Source organism: Conger conger, chromosome 14, assembly GCF_963514075.1.
Source record: "Conger conger chromosome 14, fConCon1.1, whole genome shotgun sequence".
NCBI lineage: Eukaryota > Metazoa > Chordata > Actinopteri > Anguilliformes > Congridae > Conger > Conger conger.
The window spans coordinates 10120749-10133521 of NC_083773.1; the positions used below are offsets into that span (position 1 = coordinate 10120749).

Consider the following 12773-nt stretch of genomic DNA (forward strand, 5'->3'; position numbering starts at 1 on the left):
TCACAATACTTTTTTTCAAATGAATATATTGATTGATTGGCTTAGCATTCACTGAGCATCTAATCAGAATGAATTCAGTTAGCTACTCCAGACATTTTTGTTCTCATCTTTAAAGAATGGATTCTATCAAACTGCAGATTTAATAAGCGTAGAGATTGAACGTTAATATTTTTCCTTAACCTTTGTCAAGCTCTCATTTTTGTCGGTTCTATTTTTGTCCATTTTTTACATGTATTTACATACGTAGAAATGTAGGAAACCTCCTTCAACAGGTCAATGGAGGCCAAGCTCTTGTGACGTCTGCCTGGGGGCCTACGATGTTGTCGAGGGCCCTGGAGTGGCCCTCTGGGAGAGTGGCTTCCCCATAAAATAGGGTCTCTGCTACTGACAAATGAGAGAAGAGCTTCCCTCCGTAGATTTCTATTTAAGTACAAAACATGGCGTCCTTCACAACACTGTCCAACTTTGAAAGGACTCACACTTGGCTTTCCCCCTCCTTTTGAAGATGGATGAAATGGCTTTTAAAAGGCTCTGAGTGAGTCAGCGCAGACACGGTGCTGAAAAATGCCTTGTATATAGAAGAGATTTTATTACCCAATCATCTAGGCGAAGTACGCTTCACACTTCAATTTGCTGTAGAGGAGCAGGAGCTAAAAGAAACCTTACATTGTCCTTAATGTAAATTCCTCATTGGTGTTTATAAGCTACCACAAGCGATATATTTCATCACTTATTCCATCCAGTTGGTTGACTCTGGTGTTATGGTGAATGTAGAAATGAGAAATGTACTGTAAAATCAAGGGGATTTTTTTTCCTTTTAGCTCATTGGGAACAGGTAGCTAAGTCACATCTTTTTCCTTTGTGGAATGAGCTACACAGCTAATATAAAAAAGGAGCCATGACATACCATGCAGGACTACATGGCACATCACGGTTTTTGCTTTCAAATATTTACACGTCTGGGTTTCCGCCTAAGGCCGCATCACCTCAGGAAAAAATTACACAGGAAAAATTGAACGCAATTTGGAACTGTTACTGTATATAAACTTTGGGAATATCTACCATGTCATCAGATACTCATCTCGCAGATAGGGAAAAGAAAAAAAGATTACCATCTGCCCGTCCCATAAGCACCCTTACCCTACACGGCGAATTAGCGCCGCTTTCTGCATCGATAAACGTCAATCTTCCATGGCGGAGGCAGCCCTCCACTGCAGGTCAGAGGATGACGTATTTAATCAGGGATGATCCGCGTGTCTGTGAGGGCCTGCAGCTCAGATCTGACCGGTCCCAGATGGGGTTGGTCCTGTGTGGATGCTGCCAGCAATTAGACTCTGTCATTGGACACCGTTCACTTCTGCGAATACCGCCATCACTGTAGTTCTCCAAATTGGTAGGAACATTGAATGAGCCGTACATTTGGACTGCGGGGAAACACAGGTGCATATCTTTCAAATATCTTTTCAGTTCTGACATGAAACTTGTAAACATACTTTGACTCCAACCATAACTCTCATTCACAATTCTGAGATGTTATTCGCAATTTAGTTATTGCCTGCACAAATCACACGGCTTTCTACGTATAGCCGATACATAGTATTGGACTGTGCATACGCTACTATAGTAACCTACTAAGCCTGGTTAGCTTCATTGTGCTAGCCTAGCCAGGTAATTAGGCGTATCGTAGACGGCATACCTGCATGCACCTGGTGATGTCATGAAAGCGAGCACAATGCGCTGCCGAAATGACGGGAATGCTCATCTCCTTCTTTAGAGGTGAAGCAGAGCGGAACGTGGCAGCGGTCACGGACCCCAGTGTGTTGTGGGGCAGCGAAAACGCCAGATGATCTATTCACGGCATTGAAAGGTATTGTGCTGTAATTGCTTTTTAACGCCTATAGAGAGACTGGATAACAGCTCGCCGCGTCCCCGTCACCACCCGCACATTCATTAGCAAACAGGGCAGGCAGGGCCAGAGTAGGCAGTGTGATATGGATGTAAACAGAGAGACAGGGAGAATGAGAAGTATCCCGGGAGATGGCCAGCCGCTCGACGGCGGGTAGATTGTCATTAATCAGTTCCCCGTGTGTTAGAGCCTGCATGCTGTTTGGACTCTCTGTCAGGCTTCTCACCGTTTATAAACAAACCCAGGTGTTAATGTGTTCCACTTTCAGAGCTGCAATAAGTTGTTTTAAATATGTTAAGATACTGCTGCTTCGCTTGTCCACGGCGCAGATGGTTTTCGCCAAAGCGCATTTGTTTAGTAAGTGCCTTTGATCCCTGCGGGAACATCACTGTGCAATATAACCTCAGAGATACAAACATACGTATGTGGGGATGGATGTCGTTCGGAACTGTGTGCACTGCAGCTGAGTTTGCAACTTTGAAAGTGACATGAAATTGGACAAATTTTAAAATAGAAAATGTGAAAAATTGGAATCCTTTACTGATTTCAATCATTGCATGTATCACTGCTGCCTTATTTCTTGACCATTAAACTGGTCGGTCAACCAATTGGTTGGGCTTCTTTTCACATCCAAATGTACAGAAGCTTATTTCTGCAGATAATTGTTCAACCAAATAAATTATATATTTTTATATACTTAAAAAATGAATTCATCAAATATGTGAAAAGAAACCGCTTGGTTACGGTAAGGGATAAAATAGTGGTTAAATAGGGTAGTGTCTTTCTCATACATAAACAAATTGACCACCAAAGACGCAATTCCGTGTACTATTTTGAGCTTCATAGCCCTTCAGGTTTCTACATTCTGTGGCTTGATACTTACATCATGTCTTGTCATCAATCTAGTATCTGCACAGCAGTTTTCTCATTCATATCCCCACAGGTATTTCTAATGTATGTAACACAGGTATGTACTGTATGTTAAATTAAATGCGAAGACAGCAAAGGATAAGAACATGCAGCAACAGCTTACATATTACTCTGATATGATTTCAGAGAAATTTACAAATACCAAGAGAGTAGTATCAGTGAAAAAGTCAACTGTAAAGGAAAAACAATGCTGACTGTTTTAAGAAGTGTAATTTGTAAACTAGCTCTCTATGTACAGATGTGTGGGACACATCACACAAGACAATAATCAGTGTGTTGCATGTTCTTGGATGTTTTCCTGAACACTGGATCAATGTAAATCAATTATGTTTGATCAGTGTGAATCAATTACAGAGAAAACATTTGTATTTAATTTTTGAGTCTCTGCCAGAATGTGGTTGATTAGAACAGCAGATCTGAAAATAAATAACTGAAATGATTACTGCTACATCCGAGTAAGTATCCATTAAATGTGTGCACAGAATAATGTGGAAGTACTTGTCTGTAACTGTGATGTAATTTCACATTCACTGAAGCAAACCAACTCAGACTAAATGAAGTCAAGACTGAAAAAAAGATATTGCACAAGCTAATTTAATAGTCGGTTTCTGATGTTCTGAATAGACTGAGTTCATGACACTGGTGTCTCATCACACATAGTGTACTGATTATTGCAGGGATATACTATTTTGTGGGTTAAGTGTTGCACAGTAATTACAGACATCTAACATTTCATTGCGCGGGCTACCCTACGTACCCCCGCTTCCCAGCTCCACCCCCCTCTCTCTAAAAGGAAAACAAGACTCTTCTTGCCAACCCTAACCAGGGGGGAAACTGTGGGATGGCCGCAGTAACTGCAGTCACGGTAAATTAACCGCCCCGACAATCACCACGGACTTCATGTCTGACTTTAAACGTCTACTTACTTTTCCAAGTTGAGTTGTGCTGAAGCGTTTAAAAAGGCAGAAAGATTGCAATCAATAAGTCATCGCATGTCAGGTGCACAAAAGTCTAAGAAATTGTGTCTAAAAATAAGGAGTGATTCTGCAATGATTAATTCGCAGTTTCAGGGAGATGTAGTGCGATTGCAATGCTAATTTTAATAAAATATATTCATTTTGAGCAGGTAGGTGGGTACAAATAGAGCAGATTACATTTGCAGGCCATTTTGACGGTGTCTCCATCGCCGTTCCCAAGACAAAAATACATGACACATTTCTCCCTATTAATACAATTTAATGTTGTAAGTAGCCTATCCCGTTACACCGTTGAATTGCATGTCATTGTTTGTATTCATAAAGTATATGTGAGGTAGCTTGTTTCTACGTCGGGGGAGGTCTTGGGAAAGTGCACACTCTCAGTGAGCTGGTTTCTCCAGGGCTGACAGTGTGAAGTCCAATGAAGAAAGATGGCGCTTGTGCAGAGCAAATGGTCCGTAGCGAAGCTCAAACGCCGACGGTGGCATTAGAACGGTTTGTTAACGTATCATAAATCTTTCAGCTACGAGACACCTAGCTGCGGTGGTGTGGCATTCATAGGTCACACTTGAACTTCATTTCTCAGACGCTAAATAGCTGGTTATTATCCAAGCTGTGCAGTAATTAAACCTCGTTCTCGGCTGTGTGTTTATAAAAGCTTCGCGAGCGAGAATTCCCCTTGGAAACCGCAATTACTGCGGTCGAAGTGTGATCTGGAAAACATTTTATTAACAAGCAACATCCCATCCACAGAAGCCCATGTTACCTCTCGGCGGAGTGCCATTTGCACAAGTGATTGCTTTGCCTCCATACATAAAACCATTTTGTGTTATGGTGCACCATGGGGTATCCCATTGGGAGTGTAATACAAACATGTAATTAGGGGGCTGGGAGGGAACACACAATGCAAAAAGCCAGCAGCACATTGCCCTGCTCTCTGAGTTGTGCCAGAAGTTACTGATACACCTGAACTTATACAGGGCAATTAATCTTACACTGGTAAATTTCATATTTCATATTATTGGGCAAGGCTTTGTATTTTTAAAGTGGTCTACCTATTTAACCTGTCAGATTTTTTTTTTTCTTTTTTTCTCAAGGTGGTCAGAGATCTGCAGTTTTCAATGTCAGATATCCATATAAATGCAACAGACAGTTTGATTTACTTCTTAAATTAATTTGCTGTTTTCAATAATATTTTAAGTTATATGAAGTTATATGCGTATATATTAAATATATTTTTAAAAAAAAGATTTGCTACATCTGTTAATATCAGCACCAGGCTTGTTGCCTGAGGCAGACTCTTTTGCTGAATCTACCAGGACACAAAAATGGCCAGGATTGCATGCAGTTTTAAACACATAAAACTACATCTCTTCTTTTGTATAGGGCATTTATTGGTTCGATAAAAAGTTTTTGTTACTAGCTAGACTAATTATCATATAGCTATTAATGTAACTATATTGTATCCAACAAAAGTAATAACAAATGGAGCTACAGCAATCTTGTCATTGATAGCTAACTGGTTACAGTTTAGGAGTGTCAAGTTTGGAACTTTCTAGTAAGAGCCCCAAAAAAAGCTGAAATAGTTGCTTGCTGACTATATTTATTTAACTGCTATTGTGTTAGGAAGTACCGGGCAAAGGGACTGTGCTGAATATTGTTTAACATATAAACACAGGGCATACTTGTCTGTGACATTTACATTGTGACTGATTGCTACTATTTTCTATTATTAATGTGTCATGTGAGTTTTGGTTTTGTATTAAATTCCCATGCAAAATTGAGGGTGCTTCAGTAGCTACAGCACAATTGAGTACAAGTTGTGTGGTGGTAGTGGCAGGTGTTTATCAAAATATTTGAAATCCAAAAAGTACTGGATGCTTTTTATGGTCCCATTGCTCCAATGCAGCTCCAGTTATATAAGGCTTTCTTATGTGTCTCCTGCTAACGTTATAGTTTTTTTTCTTTCTATAAGCCACCACCCACTTGTAATATTTCTGGGTTTGTTACAGATGTAAACACATGTTAATTTATTGAATTGTTCACTGGCTACAGAAGAGCACTGTTCTGGGAATGCTCTGAGCCTTGATAATGTGCGTTTTTGACATGTGCTGTGGCGTCTAGTGCGATCGCTCGGAGAAGGAATAAAAAACGGACACATTTTCCGTGCCTCGTTTTGGCGGTAATAATTATTAAGTCATCAGTGTCAGCGCACTTACAGTAGGTTCAGACATCTTAGATTGTGGGCGAGGAATGTGAGCGAAGCCCCCAGAAACAATGACGAACGCAGCTCAGCAGCTCTATGAGTCATTAGACGTGCGTAGCACGCGCACGCGATGGCCTAATCATCTCCCAGCCAGGGCCTGGAAAAGCCGTATTTGTTTGACTGGTGGAGCTGTGTCTGAATGAGGAGGAGCACTGGGAGCCCTGCTCTGAGTGGGTGGTCCCCCCCTCCCACTCCATGTGGAAACTCAACCAGCACAGAACCAATTAGGCCCCAGATCTGGAAACATTCTTTACCTTCCAGGATCTGGCTTAATATAGAGACGTAATGAAACACCCCCAGCCTCTGGCGTGTTGTTTTATCAAATAACGGCTAACTGGCCATTATTCCCCATTAAGGCTAATGGTCAGGCTAATTACCATAATTCCATAAAAGGCGCCATGTTTAGTCCAAACTGTGGATGAACATTAACTTAATGACAACACGCTGACCCCTCAGATGCTGTCAACTGGTGTGTGTGTGTGTGTGTGTGTGTGTGTGTGTGTGTGTGTGTGTGTGTGTGTGTGTGTGTGCGCGCATTTGTGTGCGTGTGCATGTTTATGTGTGTGTGTGTGTGTGCGCGTGCACGTGCGTGTGCTTGTGTGCGTGCGTGGGTGTGTGTTTCTCCATACCAAACTCAAGTCGAAGTTTAGATACCATGACTTTACCATGACCATGATTTGTATATTCACATCATGTATACAGTGCCCTCTAAAATGTTTCACAGCTGTGATACAGGTGAGTGAAAAAGGCTGTATAAAATAAACCATATCAATAATGAGCTATATTGTTTGCGCAAAAATGGAAAACATCCTAATTACAACTGTCCAGAGTAGGATTTAGGATTTTTTTACCTAATGGATAGAGGTCACCGTTATGCACACACTACAGCCTTCCTTTGAAAGGAAAACACATTTTAGTTGTCCTCTGTGGTGTTTCATGAGGGGAACGTATTGGGGGAATATTTGACTATTACACCATACAGAATCTTTCAGGAGCATTCAGATACTTTCATCTGATGGACTGCCCTCTTCAATTCACCCCACAATTTTTTGATGGGGTTCAGGTCTGGAGACTGAGATGACCGTCCCAAAACAATCATTTTGTGGTCAGTTAATCGCATTTCATGGTTGATTTTGAGGTCTGAAATTTGCAGCCAAGTTTTAGCTCCCTGGAAGGCAATACCAGGTCTGTGGCCAAAATGTTTAGGTACATGCTGGAGTTTATGATTTCACTGACCTTAGCAAAAACCCCATGATGCAAAACAGCCCCATAATATCAATGATCCATCACCGTTTTTATCTGTAGGTATAGCATGCGATGTGTCTGTCCTACAGCATCAATCTACTGCTGGTATTATGTGCCCAGCCATATCTTATCTGACTATAATACCCCAACCAAAGTTCAGTAGTAATTTTGGTGGGGGTAGAAGCATGCTAATATTGAAAGTAGTATATCATAGCTACTGTGAAAACAGTTTTTTTTCCCTTTATATTAAAAAAGTAACTGGCAAAAACAAGCTCTTGTTATCACAACACAATAAATGTAAAGACAGTTTGTAAATTTGCTGAAGATAGATATTATGACTTTGGATTCTTACCTATTCTTCTGGACATCCACGCAACCTTAAATCACAAATCTGGCCCTGGATTTAATGAGTTCTTATACATTTTACTGCAATACCAAGAGGAAAAACTGAATAGATCCATGTACTGTATTACACCATATAAAACATGTGTAACTGCTTAAACACTGTTGCTCACAGATAGACTCAAAATAAGATGGCGGTGATGTAATCCCCTGAATCTGTCAAAAGGAACACAACAGCTTCGCCTGGAAACGTCAGGTAGCATAGAGGCTCTTTTTTCAGTGTGGAAGTTTGGGTATATTTGTGTCTCTTGCTGGTAGTATGCAGCCAGAATGAAAAGGTCACTGCACTGCCTCTGACAGTTCCTTTTGGCATCACAAGGGCATTTTTTATGGGATGGAGTGAGCTCTGTTCTGCATTTCCAGATCACAGACAGGCATATAAACATTTATTTTTCTCCAGTGTGCAATTGGCAGTATGAGGGTGAAAGAATGCATGAGGAAAGAATTGCTGTAATATGGTAAAGTGTCTTATCTGCTTTGTGTACAGTGCGAATTAACTTCCTAAGCCAGTCAATTTGTGACCAGTGTTATAAACATGTCACTCTTCTCCTCTCTGCCATTGTGGATATTGTTTTAAGTGTGCGTAGTTATGGGCACATGCATGTACATAGGTGTACGTGTTCAGTGCATACATGCTGTGAGTGTGTGTGTGTGTGTGTGTGCATCCCACTTCTGCAGTGTTTGGGGCAAAACGTGTCAACTTCCTGTTGCATTGTTACACAATTAATTATGGAGCGTTCTTAAGTAATGGAAAACAAGGCTGAAACAGCAGCACTTCATTGGTATTCACTGCAAATGAGTAAAGATCCCTTCACTGAAATATTCATCCTCAATCAACTGCCTGTCAGTGACCTCAACGGGCTGTTTTGTCTGACACGTTCCAACCAATGGATAAACTGTAAGTCTACTCAATCGCAATGGCTTTCGTCTGTATTTGGCATGCAGCCTTGCACAAACATTAAAGTTGTTTCGCTCCATGGTAATTTCTGAAGTGCGGTCGGTATGGGTTTTAAAGGCCTAAAGGACTGCAGTAATAACTGTTCATACATGCCAGGAGCTGCTGCTGATTAGCACTGAGTCTGCAACCAAATCTGTTGTCCCAGGTGTGCCGTGTTTAAAGAAGGCCTGCCTCCAGCACCACATACCCCCCAGTCTCTTCAGTCTCCCCCAGGGCAGTGCCTGGGTAGCAAAACCACAGCCAACCACTTTCACTTCCTGTATTCATTTTACCATTTAACGTTGTATTCCTGTATTAGTGATCAGGAGAAATAGTCAGCATATGTCCAGCTGGAAATATATTATACCTGTGCATCGTCTCTTCAGTGAGCTGGAACTAAAAATTATGTAATTTTCATATCAGTACATCCAAAGGAACTCACAGTCTCTTGGTCATCATTTCACCTTTAGTTTTCAACAGACAAGATTAATCTGAATAGTTGTCATCTGACTTAATGGAAACTCAGGGATTAGCTGTACAGTATTGAGGCTGGAATAGTCATTGTCAATTGACACAAGAGGCTGAGCAATATTACACTTGAGGGTTTTGCTTTTAAACAATTCTTTTTCCAGATCCTTCTCTACTTCGCCAGGATGGGTTGTTGTTTCCACTGTTGTTGCAGCTTCGGTGTTTGAAGTAAATTGGCAATAGATTGGCAGATGACTTTTCAGAAGTTATACCGCACTCACAAACACATTTTCATGCTTACCCCTGATGGCTCTGCACACATTAATAGTTTGACATGTTCTGCATGTAATTGGCTGAAATCCAGGAGAACTAATAAAATAAGTGTTATTGTAGTTGACTGCATTTTTAAACAGCACCCATAGCCGCCTAATTCTTCACTGTTTTGTGGGTATCCCGGCTCTTTCTACACTGCCTGGTCTGTGTTAAATGGTGCTGATTGGTGTAATTTGGGTATTCAGAGAGGGTACAGCAGCTTTGATTCCACCTGATTGCCGTTCGCAGGAACAAATTAGGCAAAGTATGCATCTGTCAGGAGTGGTTTGGGACACTGCCTGTGAGCCCTAATTTTGAACATTCCCATTTGTCTGTTGCCTAAATTTAACTTAAAGTCCAAATGAAGAGCGACTAACCAGTGCTGAAATTATTAGGATAAGTTCTGATTCTCCTTTGCTGATGTTTCAACATTTTACGTCATCCTATAGATTTAGCGCGATCGTGTTGCTTTTAAACATGAGCTATTGCAAGCACAAATCTAAAAAAAGCATTTTTTAAAAATCTGAGCAGCAATGAATGCTTTTGAGATTTTTTTTCCCCCCTTGAAACAAAACTGTTTCCCTTTCAGATGGGAAGAAAATACAAACATTTGGACATTTGGCTTGAGAGCATAATCCTCGGAGTGTGACGGTTTGGTCAGGGCTGTGTGTTCAGTTTGTTAGTTACAGGCTTTGTGCTCTCGCACGCAGTCGCAAAGCAACGCGCTCTCCGTGTGGCCCAGCGGCTGCTACCTGCATGCGGCTTAACGGACACGTGTGGCGATGTGTGTCCTCCTGGGCTTCTGTCCGGTTAGTCCGTCAAGCCCCAGGTCTCGGCAGGGCAGGTAGCGACATCAGGCATAGCTGTAGCCAACGGCACACCTCCAGACTCCTCACCTGCGGACAAAACGTCCACACAGGGCTTTATCCACATTTCAACAAACCCCCCCGCTTCTCTGTCTGAAAGTGAAGATTGATTGTCTTCCATTAGTCCTGTTCAAAAGAAAGAACCTCTGGGAACTGACCAATGCCGCGCCATTAAAAGGTTATTACAAATCTGCATGATAAATCGTGCGGCGATGTTAATTTGTGCGACTAGCAGAGATTTTCGTTATTCCCTCTGAAAAGCACTAATGTGACACTTCCTAAAAGCCTCCTGGCTGTTCAGGACAAATCTTAATGTAAAGATAATGGATCAGTGTGAGTACAGTTCTCTGAATGCACAGTTAAGCAGAGGAGCTGTTCTGGAAAGTTTGTGAATTGAAACACATTATTTGCCCGACTCTTGCACCACATACATTAATGAATGTATACACATGCCTCTGTTTCCTCCGGCCTCCTGGCTACTCTCTCAGGTGTTGAAACATGAATGACTCTGAAAAGTAGCACAGGATGTACTTCAAAACTTCATTTCCCCAAAACCGATTTATTTAACGTCACTACTAAGCATACAAAAGTGAATGCTCATATCAAGGTTCAGAGGTAAAAAAATTTCTGTTATAGTGTATGGCTAAAATGACTAAAACAAGCGTCATTGATTATTTAGATGTTGCAACTGCATCCTCTAAATGCATGTTATTGAGAAACAATATACACTCAGCAACCACTTTATTAGGTAATTAAACATATAGTCATGTTCAGAATTATTGCCAACCTTGATACATAGGCTCAAAAAATACTGTAAACTAAAAAATGTTGACAGTTCTTTGCCTTTTCCCATCCTGATGGATGACAAAGGGATTTTGCATGCTTGTTACTTAATTTTCATACTCTAGTCATAGAGGAAGTGATGGAATGACACAATATACGTAGTTCCTTTTTGCCTGAGATTTACTAAATTAAGTAAAATTGAATTGCCAATTTCACTTTGTATTCAGCCCTTTTTCTTAATTTGTATTAAGGGTGCCAATAATTCTGGGACTGACTTTATATACAGATTTGATAATTCACTAGTCCACACTAGTAACAGTCAGAGGTACAGGGCTTGCCAATGGCCCCACCTCCTGTCATTACCTACTGATGAGTTATATTTTACAGCTTGTATGCATGTCCATAGTGCAGCCAGGGACCTCCCATAGATAGGGTGATTGTTAGCCCATTCCGCATGACAGACAGTATTAACTTAAACGCTTCCTTCTCCACTCATTATAGATATGTATGTCAAGCACATAGGAACTGTGAGCAATTTGCGTGGTTAGGGCCAACGTTATTGCTTCCTTCACTCAAGTTAGGAATCTTAACCACCAGCGCGCGTGTAGTTACCGCATCCAGACCGTCTGAGACTGGTCTGTGTCATGACTCACGAGAGACCTGTCAAGCCCATATGCTGATTAACATTTCATATTTAAGATCACATGTTACTGAAGAATAATGATTAATAATCTCACAGTACTCTTAATGATGGTCACCTCTTACTAGACCTAAAAGGTAAATATTTAAAAACTAAATAGTATGTAAAAAGTAATTTTCCCAGTCTACTTACATTCTACTGTATTTAGTTTCAAATTTCAAATAGTTGTGGTAGTGCCCTATATTTTTAACTTTAACTGAAATGTAAATGTTAAATGGGTCACAGTAATTCGTTTTACATCGAGATCCCATTTAAACGTCCTGGATGCTTATTTCTGCAGTGAAGACACATTCAGCTTCAATATCTCGTTTTCATAATTATAATTTTAATGTTTTGTTCTATGTGGAGGCTGAGTAGTATAACTTCCCACTGTTATCTTGAATCTCCATATTCTCCTTACCACAGGACATACAGCAAACAAAAATAATGCACCGTTTGAAATGTTATATTTGAGAAATGAAATCGTGTGCGTTTTAGGCTTCGCTGTCAGGTCTGTTCAGGTGCGGAGGTCTCTGTTTCTGTTCCGTGTTTCAGAGCCGGGGGAGAGTTAAAATGTGGGGGGTGGCAGGGTCGGAGCGGGGTGGGGTAGGGGTGACGGGTGGGGGTTCGGAGGTGCAGGGCTGAATGGAGAAGGGGCACATCTGAGAGCAATCCCGCTCCGTGATATAGCACAGACATAACAGTCTGCCCCGGCACTTTTTATCGGCGCGTAAACACTCCTTTCGCGCGGCGGTACGGGAAGAGGGCGGGGCGCTCGAAAGGCCTCGTGCAGATCTGTCATTTATCAAGAGCTAATTAACTGTTAATTTGCCAACCTTTGGGTTCAAGCACGCGGCCAATTTATCACACCCGGCTAAAACACCGTCTGCGTCTCCGGGGGGGTGGGGTGGGGTTAGCCCTTCTAACACAGCGCAGGTCGCCGTTTCCACCCAGCCTTTCCCTCAGTGTTGAGCAGGGTTACATCCGCCAGGGTCAGAGGAA

At 41.4% G+C, this 12773-nt stretch overlaps 1 long non-coding RNA gene across 1 annotated transcript in view; it reads left to right on the plus strand.

The window, feature by feature from the left end:
- Nucleotides 1-1711: 1711 nt before the first annotated feature.
- The window catches only part of LOC133110118 (uncharacterized), a 54130-nt gene continuing 43068 nt past the window's right edge, over nt 1712-12773 (plus strand). The window contains exon 1 of the long non-coding RNA XR_009704815.1: nt 1712-1867. This is a non-coding gene — a long non-coding RNA (uncharacterized LOC133110118). The remainder of the gene's footprint in view (nt 1868-12773) is intronic.